Below are 10,711 nucleotides of genomic sequence, written 5' to 3'. Positions count from 1 at the left end.
GCACTTTATGGACCTAAAAGCTGTTCTGATTCTTGCTATTTGGTGATGTACTTACCTGACATAAGAACTGTCTGTATTACTCACTACCTACCAGTTGGCTTGCAGTTGCCATAGTTCACAGACATATACACAGTTCTTATGTGAACTCTGGCCTCACATTATGTGCTGCTGTATTGTATGCTGAATCCATCTGCATTGGTAGTTTTTCATTGTCCCCCCCCCCCCCTGTAAAGTCTCACAAATACCCATTGATCCTGCCAGTTAAGTTCACCCAAGGTAGATTCCTGTGATGGGTTGGCAACTATGCTAGACTGCTCCTGAATTCAGAGCAGCATGGTGGTGCCAGGTGAGTGGTGCCTGCTTGCACTACAGTGGGAGAGGAAGATCTTGGAGGCGGCGTGGCTATTGGCATATACAATCCTGTAGCTTGTCAGTCATCACCTGGCCACACCCAGTCCTGTCCTCTCCTCTCTGGATAGAGTGCACTGTCTCTGTTGCTGAAACCCTCCCACTGTGAGCTGCACTGTCTGGAAGAGGGAACATATGAGACAAGTGATGTATGATTGGGCTCAGTCAGGGGAGATAAAGGAAGATATTAGTCTACTTTATAAGGTTGTTTGATCCAGACAGTTCTTAATTCAGACTGTGGGGTAGATTTACTAAAACTGATGCACTTAGAATCAGGTGCAATTGTGCATGGTAGCCAATCAGCTTCTAATTTCAGCTTGTCCAATTAAGCTTTGGTAAAAAAAAAAACCTGGAAGCTGATTGGTTTCTATGCAGAGCTGCATCAGATTTTGCTTTCCAGTTTTAATAAATCAACTCCTATGGATCATTTATGAGGGGCCCAGTCTGAAAATGTGAGTAGTGTGGTGTTCAGAACTTCCAAGTAGCCAGGAGGTGACATCTCACCAGTCCAACTACCTAGGGAGCATCATTTTGCTCATCCAACTAGCGAGAGAGTGACATCTCACCGGCCCAAATAGACAGCAACAACACATTGGTCCAACTAGATAAGAGAGCAGTACTTCATTGGCCCAAATAGCCAAGGAACATCTCACTGGTCCAAATAGCCAGACAGTGGCACTTCACTAGTCCAACTAACCAAAAAGCCACATTTCACTGGATCAGCTAGCTAGGGAGGGACTTCTTATTGGTCCAAGTAGCCAGGGAGCTACATCTCAAAGGTCTAACTTACCACACTTTCCTGGGGCTGCTCAGTACTGAACACAAGGGTCTGTGCACTTTCCAGAGTTACCATCAGGTGCTGCCTAGTAATAGACATAAGGGCCTCTACAGGCTGCTATCAGGGGACACTCAATACTAGACATCCCTACCCCTCCCTCTCTATCCTCTTCTTTTGAGATTCATTGTATTTGGCTGTTTTCTCCCATTTCTCTGGGGATTGCAGTGATCTATCGTCCTAATGGACCGGTGTCGCGCTTTCTTGATAACTTCTGTGCCCGCCTACCCTACTTTCTCGCCTCTGAAATAATTACCATCATTCTTGGTGATTTTAACATCCCTATTAATGTTAACAACCCAACTACTTCCCAACAATGGACACAGTCCTCCACTCACTCGGATTACCCTAGACCTTGTTTTCTCCCATCTTTGCACTCCCTACAACCTCACCAAACCCCCCTTTACTCTCTATGATCACAATCTCCTCACCTTCAAAGTGCCCTCGTCTTTAAACACCTATCCCTCCAAGCAGCAATCACCCGCAGAAACCTTCACAACTTTAACCCTTCTCTTTTCTGCTCTGCAACCAACCGACTCTGACATCTCTCCCCTGTCCTGCCATGACCTGGCCACTTCTGTCTACAACAGTTCGCCTTCTTCCACACTGGACTCACTTGCTTTCCTAACTACATGAAGTTTCAGGCCCCGACCATTACAACCTTGGCAGACTGACGACACCTGAAATCTTAAGAGACATAGCCATGCACTGGAGTGGTTGTGGCATAAAGCCAAACCCAGCAAGCATTCACCCAATGCTTTCTTCACCCCATCTGCTTTCTTGTATAACGAGTGCAGCGCTAAGATCTAAATGAAAGGCTAATTCACTAAATTATAATAAATAGAAAAGTTCATAGAATTTAAAAAGTTCATATAATGATAATGGTGATACAGGAGCCCAGCTGCAGCGATAATTAAATGCTTGTGCTTTGAAGGTATAGTAAGAATGCACACTCACCAGATGCACATTGAATATGCGCATATAAATATATCCAACACGGGCCACCTTAGGAAACAGGATATGCCAGGCATGTGGCTAACCTCCTTCAGGGTATTATACAGCACAGCAGAAGCTCTTGGGTTGGGTAGGTGGTCAGCTCATCCAGAGGTCCCCTTTAAGGATGGATGGGTCTGCAGCCTGTATTACAGGGACTTCCTCCTCTGGGTACTTGAATGGGCCAGGTTCACAAGTAGGCTCTGTGAATCAGTAGCTCCATAAAGGAGCCAAACAAAAGGTGCCCATAGTGTAGTATTTAAAAAAGTAATAATTTATAACATGGAATTTGTGAGTAAAATCAGGTAAAACTTGACAGTATTGCAGAGTTAAGCAGCACTGACCAAAATTAAAGATGGCCTCCGGACCTACACGAGGCTCCGGCAGCATTACGTCACGGCGTATTGGTTCCTCCTAAAGCTTTTCATGCCACGCACGTCCTCAGAGGGGAGACCAATCTGAGGATGTGACATCTCCAAGAGACGCCCGTTTTTAATCACCGAAACCACTAAGCAACTTATTCATTCCATTATTATTTCTCGCCTTGACTATTGTAACTCCCTCCTCATTGGCCTAACTAATCGCAGGCTGTTCCCTCTTCAGTCTATCATGAATGCTGCTGCCAGACTCATCCACCTTACCAATCGTTCTGTATCTGCCACCCCTCTCTGCCAATCCCTCCACTGGCTTCCCATTCAGTGTCCTCCACCCCTCTCTGCCAATCCCTCCACTGGCTTCCCATTCAGTGTCCTCCACCCCTCTCTGCCAATCCCTCCACTGGCTTCCCATTCAGTGTCCTCCACCCCTCTCTGCCAATCCCTCCACTGGCTTCCCATTCAGTGTCCTCCACCCCTCTCTGCCAATCCCTCCACTGGCCTCCACTCAGTGTCCTCCATCCCTCTCTGCCAATCCCTCCACTGGCTTCCCATTGCCCAACGGATAAAATTCAAAACATTAACAATCACATATAAAGCCATTTATAACTCTGCCCCAAATTACATCACCAATCTTGTCTCCAAATATCACCCAAACCATCCTCTCCGCTCCTCTAATGACCTCCTACTCTCTAGCTCCCTTGTCTCCTCCTCCCATGCTCCTCTCCTAGACTTCTCCAGAGCTTCCCCCATCCTCTGGAACACTACCCCAATCTATCCGACTATTGTCTTCTCTGCTAATAACCAAATCTATTTCTCCCATCAGTTCGTCCCCCACAGTTATTACCTTTTGTACTACTAGCCCCTCCCTCTTAAATTGTAAGCTCCAAGGAGCAGGGCCCTCCTAACCCTCTTGTATTGAACTGTATTGTCTCCCTTTATATTATAAAGAGCTGAGCAAACTGATTAATAATAATTAATCCTGTATAATAATAATAATTAAGAGCCCTTGCACTTTCCAGAGGCTGCCATCAGAGGGATCTCAGTACTAAATATATGGGCCTATAGAGGCTGCCATCAGGGGGCACTCAGTACTAAACATAAGGGGCCTAATTTACTTTCCGGGGGCATGCCACCAGGGGTGTTCAGTACTAGACATAAAGGCCTGCACACTTTTGAGGGGCTGCAGTCAGGGGGTGCTCATTACTGGATATAAGGGGCCTATTTACTTTCTGGGCATGCCACCAGGGGTGTTCAGTACTAGACATAAAGGCCTGCACAGTTTTGAGGGGCTGCAGTCGGGGTGCTCAGTACTAGGCATAAGGGCCTGTGAACTTTCTAGAGACTGCCATCAGGGGGCGCTCAGTATTAGACATAAGGGCTTGTACACTTTGCAGGGATAGCCATCAGGGGGCTTTCAGTACTAGGCATAAGAGTCTATAGAAGCTGCCTTCAGGGGGAGCTCAGTGCTAGACATAAGGGTCTTTGCACCTTCAAGGAGTTGCCATCAGGGGCGCTCAGTACCAGGCATAAGGGCCTCCAAACAGGATGTTGTGCTAAAGCTGTAGTTAATTAGGGGAAGAGTTTGCTTTGCTGAGTGGAAGAGTGGGTTTAATAATTCAGTTGTCAGTGCCTCCACCCAGGACAGGGCTTCTGTGAACAGAAAGGATTCCCTTTCTGGGAAATGAATCAGTAATCTAATCAAAGTAATTAGGAGCAGAGGGACTACTGCAACCAGCATATAACATTGACCAGAAGTATAAAAGTGCACTTCAGTATAGAAATAATACATGGTTTATATAGGAAGAGATTAATAATAGTACATACATCCGATGTACAGGCAGGTATTATCAGCACAGGGTCCAACAAGAGTCCTGGTGGAATTCTGGGCATATACCCGGGTATGTATGGTTATCAACCACTTTCCGCCCCGTCATAGTACAGGGCGGCAGCTGCTGGTTCAGCAACATAAACGTTTCGAGTCTGCTTCTGGGTCTGGGGTGCACATGTGCATGGCTGCTGCTGACCCACGCTGTGGCTGGACACATCGCGATTTCATCAGCAGGTTCTGGCCAATGATTTGTGGCTGGGACCTGCTGATTGGCTGTGTCCAATCACAACACAGAGCCCTGTGTTTTTTGTAAATACAGGGCTCTGTACACAGAGCAGCAATGTGACTGTTTCTTAAAATGACCACATGTATTAGTAACAGCAGCACGTATTACACATTGTTAGGCACACCGTTAACCCTTTGCCCCTAGATGTTAACCCCTTCCTAGCCAGTGTCATTAGTACAGTGACTATGTACAGTATTAGCAGTGATCACTGTATTGGTGTCACTATTGATGTCAGTGTCCGTTAATGTACCTTCCAGCCCACGTCTGCTAGTGCCAGATTGCCTGCCACACTATCACAGTCCCACTATAAGTCGCTGATCACTGCCACTACCAGTATGGCGTCATAGCTGCGTAAATTCCATTATATATACCATAGTTTTTAGATGCTATAACTTTCACACAAATCAATCAATATACACTTACTGGGACTTTTTCACCAAAGACATGTTGCAGAATACATTTGGCCTAAATTTATAAAGAAATTTTATTTTTTTTATTGGATAAGTTTTTCATTTCATATGTGAAAAAAACCTAAAAATTTTATTTGCGTACAGTGTTGCATGACCGCACAATTGTCATTTAAAATGTTACAAAACCCAGGACTCTGTATTCACTCTATCTGGTTTCCCACAGTACACACTACATGGAAATGCAATTATTTTAGTAAATATAAACTGTTAAATACCTTTTTCCATCAGCAGTTGGAGCAGTCTTGTGGCTTCTATCAGTGCCCAGCCGAGCACTGGTTAAAGCTTGTAGGAGCAGTTTTCTTTCTGTATTAGGAGGATGCAGAACCCCTGACATCTGTCTGGATTGTGCTGATTGGCCCTGTGCTGATCACATGCACTCTCCCAAGAAAAAAAAAAACCTCTCCAGAAATACACACCTGAGCGTGTGCAGAGTTTCTCCACACGATATGTCTTATCGGGAGATAAAAGGGGGACACTGGAAGAAGGGGAGGATCAGAGTAGTCAGGATCTAACAATATGTTTACACAGTGCAGAAGATTAACCCCTTAGGTTCCATAGTGAGTATATCAAGCATGATTTACTGCATATACAGACTGATTTGACTATTTTGGGTTTACTAACACTTTAAAGTAGCACAGTGCTGAATAGCAAAAACATGCCCTGGTCATGAAGGTGGTAAAACCTTCTGGAGCTTAATAATTGGTTAATAAAGATACCTTAAGATGAATGTTGCAGGGGCCCCTGAGGATGATCACATCTTTGTGACAGAGACCTGAAGACAAGATAAGCGGTGATGTAGAGCTCGTCCAGTCAGCCCGGTACACAAATTCTTACCTGCAGAAACAGCTGCATGGCATTGAAGTCAGCCTATCTACTCTGCCTCTTAGTCCCTAGTAGTTTCTAATTTGTATTGCAACCAAACCTCTTAACTACCAGAAGTGGCCATCGGATACCTACAGTTGCAAGAAAAAGTATGTGAACCCCTTGGGATTACGTGGAGTTTTGCATGAATTGGGCATAAAATGTGCTCTGACCGTCATCTAAGTCACAATAGAAGAACACAGTCTGCTGAACATAATACTACACAAACATTAGATGTTTCCATGGTTTAATTGCACATAACATGTAATCGGCATTTCTCTCCTCTCGAGCTGCCACGCTGACAGAGGAGAGGAGAGCCGGTAATCGATGATGATCAGTGTGCCCTGATGATCAGTGTAGCCCCAGCAGTGCCACCTGTCAGTGTCCATCAGTGTCTTCTGTCAGTGCTCATCAGTGCCTCGTGCCAGTGCCACATCAATGCCACATATCAGTGCCTACCAGTGCCTACCAGTACACATCAATGCCACATATCAGTGCCCATCTGAACTGCCTTTCAGTGTCACCCATCAGTGCCACCTATCAATGCCAATCAGTGCCACCTATCAGTGCTGCCAATCAGTGCCACCTATCAGTGCCTGTCAGTGCCGCCTATCAGTGCCAGTAAGTGCTGCTTATCAGTGCGCATCAGGGCCGCCTATCAGTGCCTGTCAGTGCCGCCTATCAGTGCCAGTCAGTGCTGCCTATCAGTGCCATATATCAGTGCCATGTATCAGTGCTGCCTTTCAGTGCCATATATCAGTGCCATGTATCAGTGCTGCCTTTCAGTGCCCATCAGTGATGCCTGTCAATGCCCATCAGTGCCTCCTCATCAGTGCCACCTATCAGTGCCCATCACTGCAGCCTCACTAGCGCATATCAGTGAAGGAGAAAAATCACTTATTTACAAAATTTTATAACAAAAACTAAGAAAACACTTTTTTTTCCAAACTTTTCAGTGGTTTTTGGTTTATTTAAGAAAAAATAAAAAACCCAGAGGTGATTAAATACCCCCAAAAGAAAGCTCTGTCTGTCACCAAAAAATGATAAAACTTTCATATGGGTACAGTGTTGTATGACCGCGCAATTGTCATTCAAAGCGCGACAGCTGGAAATTGGCTTGGCAGGAAGGGGGTATAAGTGCCCTGTAGGCAAGGGGTTAAAGAATATGTAAACCCATATTTTCCTATTCCTGATCTGTGCCGGCTGTACCATGTACTTGTATGAAAAAGTATCCTGTTCTCTTTGTATTGCTTCATTTGTGTGAAATACACTATATTGCCAAAAGTATTGGGCCCCCCCTCCAAATCATTGGATTCAGGTGCTCCAATCACCTACATGGCCACAGGTGTATAAAATCAGCATATAGGCATGCAGACTGCTTCTACAAACATTTGTGAAAGAATGGGTCGCTCTCAGGAGCTCAGTGGTCCCGTGATAGGTGGCTACCTGTGCAATAAATCCATCCGTGACATTTCCTGGCTACTAAATTTTCCACGGTCAACTGTTAGTGGTATTAGAACAAAGTGGAAGCAACTGGGAACAGCAGCAACTCAGCCACCAAGTGGTAGGCCACATAAAATGACAGAACGAGGTCAACGCATACTGAAGTGCGGAGAAGTCGCCAACTGTATGCAGAATCAATAGCTAAAGACCTCCAAACTTCATGTGGCCTTCAGATTCCTTGGTAGAGATCTTCAAGGAATGGGTTTCCATTGCCGAGCAGCTACATCCAATCCTTACATCACCAAGTGCAATGCAAACCGTCGGATGCAGTGGTGTAAAGCACGCCGCCACTGGACTCTAGAGCAGTGGAGACGTGTTCTCTGGAGTGACCAATCACACTTCTCTGTCTGGTAATCTGATGGATGTGTCTGAGTTTGGTAGTTGCTAGGAGACCGGTACTTGCCAGACTGCATTGTGCCAAGTGTAAAGTTTGGTGGAGGGGGGATTATGGTGTGGGGTTGTTTTTCAGGGGTTGGACTTGGCCCCTTAGTTCCAGTGAAGGGAACTCTTAAGGCGTCAGCATACCAAGACATTTTGGAAAATTTCATGCTCCCAACTTTTTGGGAAGAGTTTGGGGATGGCCCCTTCCTGTTCCAACATGACTGCATACCAGTGCACAAAGCGAGGTCCATAAAGACATGGAGGAGTCAGTTTTTTGGTGGAGGAACTTGAGTCCTGACCTCAACCTGATAGAACACCTTTGGGAGACTGAGCCAGGCCTTCTCGTCCAACATCAATGCCTGACCTCACAAATGCTCTTCGGGAAGAATGGTCAAACATTCCCATAGACAGCCTCCTAAACCTTGTGGACGGCCTTCCCAGAAGAGTTAAAGCTGTTATATCTGCAAAGGGCGGGGTCAACTCTATATTGAACCCTACAGGCTAAGACATGCCATTAAAGTTCATGTGTGTGTAAAGGCCGGCCGACCGACCAATACTTTTGGCAATATAGTGTACTTGGTGTTCCTTCCTTCTACTTTCCTATTAAAAACTGACCAATGCTGGATTCCTTCATAGTATGTTTCCCCCTAGAGGTGTCAGTTCACAATAATATGGGTGACCTGGCCCCAATACAAGGCAGTAATTGCCGGGGGGACACACCCCAAGTCCACACTGTAGCTGCAGGTACAAAGTCTGTAAAAGAAGAAGCAGCCAGGCTCTTTCACATCATAACAACTTATAATTTGTGAATACCTCTAAGGCTTCTATGGGGCATTAATGACATTTTGATTTCAGATTTGATGTGGGTTCAGAGAACATAGACCATGTAGGAGGGATCTGTAGATTGCAAGCTCTGTCAGTTCAGGAAGAAGTGTGCTGTCTCCAGGGTTCCTAATGGAAAGGCGTGACTCTTACCTAGAGCAATGGAATGCAGACTTGCCCCAACCCGTCTGTGAGCCTCCACCTCCTCCTCCACCTTTCCTGCACAGTAATCCCAATTCTTCACGACTCTTCTGGGACGATTCCTCTGGGACGCTGGGAGTGACTACGCTGTGTGTTTCCTGATCGGAGAGGTTTGTGGGGTCACTTTGTGGGAAATGTAATTATGTGTACTTGTCTTCTATAGGTGTGTAAAATGTTACCTGCTCACTTTCCAGCTGTTTTACAGCAGCCAGAATATTTTCCTCGGTAAGGTCCTCTGTCTCTTGGACGTGATCTCATATCCTGAACATTGGGCCCCTCGTGTTCCCAGGCATGGGCCCCTAACGGAGATGCATATTATATAACTGTAGGATCACTTCTGTTCCACAGATACATTATAAAATATACTGAATATTTCTTGCACTTATATAATCAAAAATATCTCTTCATAGATATGAGTGTGTGTCCCTGAAGTTCATTATCAGCCTATAATCCAGGGGGAGGGGGCAGCACAAGGAGGCAATCAGGCTTTGCCGCAGGGTTTATGTGCTAACAGGAGGAGAGAGCAGAGTGATGATATCATTGGTGGGCTGCAGTTTCAGGCTGGGTGGGGCCGGGGTTATTCTCCACCAGGTTATGCTGATGTTATAGTGGAGGTCAAGCACCTGACTATATTGTGCGGCAGGCATTCCTGGATCATGAGTCTGTCTGCACAGAATTAGAAATCCTTTGGCAGGAGAAACAGTTCTCACACAAACATTTCAGCTGTAAAGAATCGGAATACACAGTGTACATTGGGTATTATCAAGAGCTGCGACAATGTAGAATAAATCCAGAGAGGAACGTGTCCAGCCAGTCCCATCTAATTCTCCAGAAATACTATTATACATGTATACCTGTCCAATGTCCTGCATGGCATAGTGGTCAGTATAGTATATGATATATGAAATTATACGTGTTTACCTGTCCCGTGTCCTGTATGACATAGTGGTCAGTATAGTATATGATATATGAAATTATACGTGTATACCTGTCCCGTGTCCTGTATGACATAGTGGTCAGTATAGTATATGATATATGAAATTATACGTGTTTACCTGTCCCGTGTCCTGTATGACATAGTGGTCAGTATAGTATATGATATATGAAATTATACGTGTATACCTGTCCCGTGTCCTGTATGACATAGTGGTCAGTATAGTACATGATATATGAAATTATACGTGTTTACCTGTCCCGTGTCCTGTATGACATAGTGGTCAGTATAGTACATGATATATGAAATTATACGTGTTTACCTGTCCCGTGTCTGGTATGACATAGTGGTCAGTATAGTATATGATATATGAAATTATACGTGTATACCTGTCCCGTGTCCTGTATGACATAGTGGTCAGTATAGTATATGATATAAGAAATTATACGTGTTTACCTCTCCCGTGTCTGGTATGACATAGCGGTTAGTATAGTATATGATTTATGAAATTATACGTGTCTACCTGTACCATGTCCTGTATGACATAGTGGTCAGTACAGTATATGATATGTGACATTATATGTGTATACATGGCTCTTGTCCTTTACAACATAGTGGTCAGTATAGTACATGATATGTGCCATTGTATGTGTATACCCGACCCATGTCCTGTATGACCTAGAGGTTAATATAGTATATGGTATGTGATGTTATATGTGCCTGTCCCATTTTCTGTATGATAAAGAGTTCAGTGATATTATGATATGTGACATGTATACCGTGTCCTGTATGACATAGTGGTCAGTATAGTA

At 44.8% G+C, this 10,711-nt stretch overlaps 1 protein-coding gene across 1 annotated transcript in view; it reads left to right on the top strand.

Annotated features, from left to right (window-relative positions):
- Positions 1-8,947: 8,947 nt before the first annotated feature.
- ELMO3 (engulfment and cell motility 3) overlaps positions 8,948-10,711 on the top strand; it is a 37,498-nt gene continuing 35,734 nt past the window's right edge. The window contains exon 1 of the mRNA XM_089678863.1: positions 8,948-9,075. The gene's annotated coding sequence lies outside the window, so the exon portion shown is untranslated. The remainder of the gene's footprint in view (positions 9,076-10,711) is intronic.

The sequence above is a fragment of the Staurois parvus genome, unplaced genomic scaffold, assembly GCF_062004578.1.
Source record: "Staurois parvus isolate SC_StPar_1 unplaced genomic scaffold, SC_StPar_1.0 ptg000211l, whole genome shotgun sequence".
Taxonomy (NCBI): domain Eukaryota; kingdom Metazoa; phylum Chordata; class Amphibia; order Anura; family Ranidae; genus Staurois; species Staurois parvus.
Note: the sequence above shows the minus strand (reverse complement) of the source record. Positions and strands in the feature narration are given on the sequence as shown.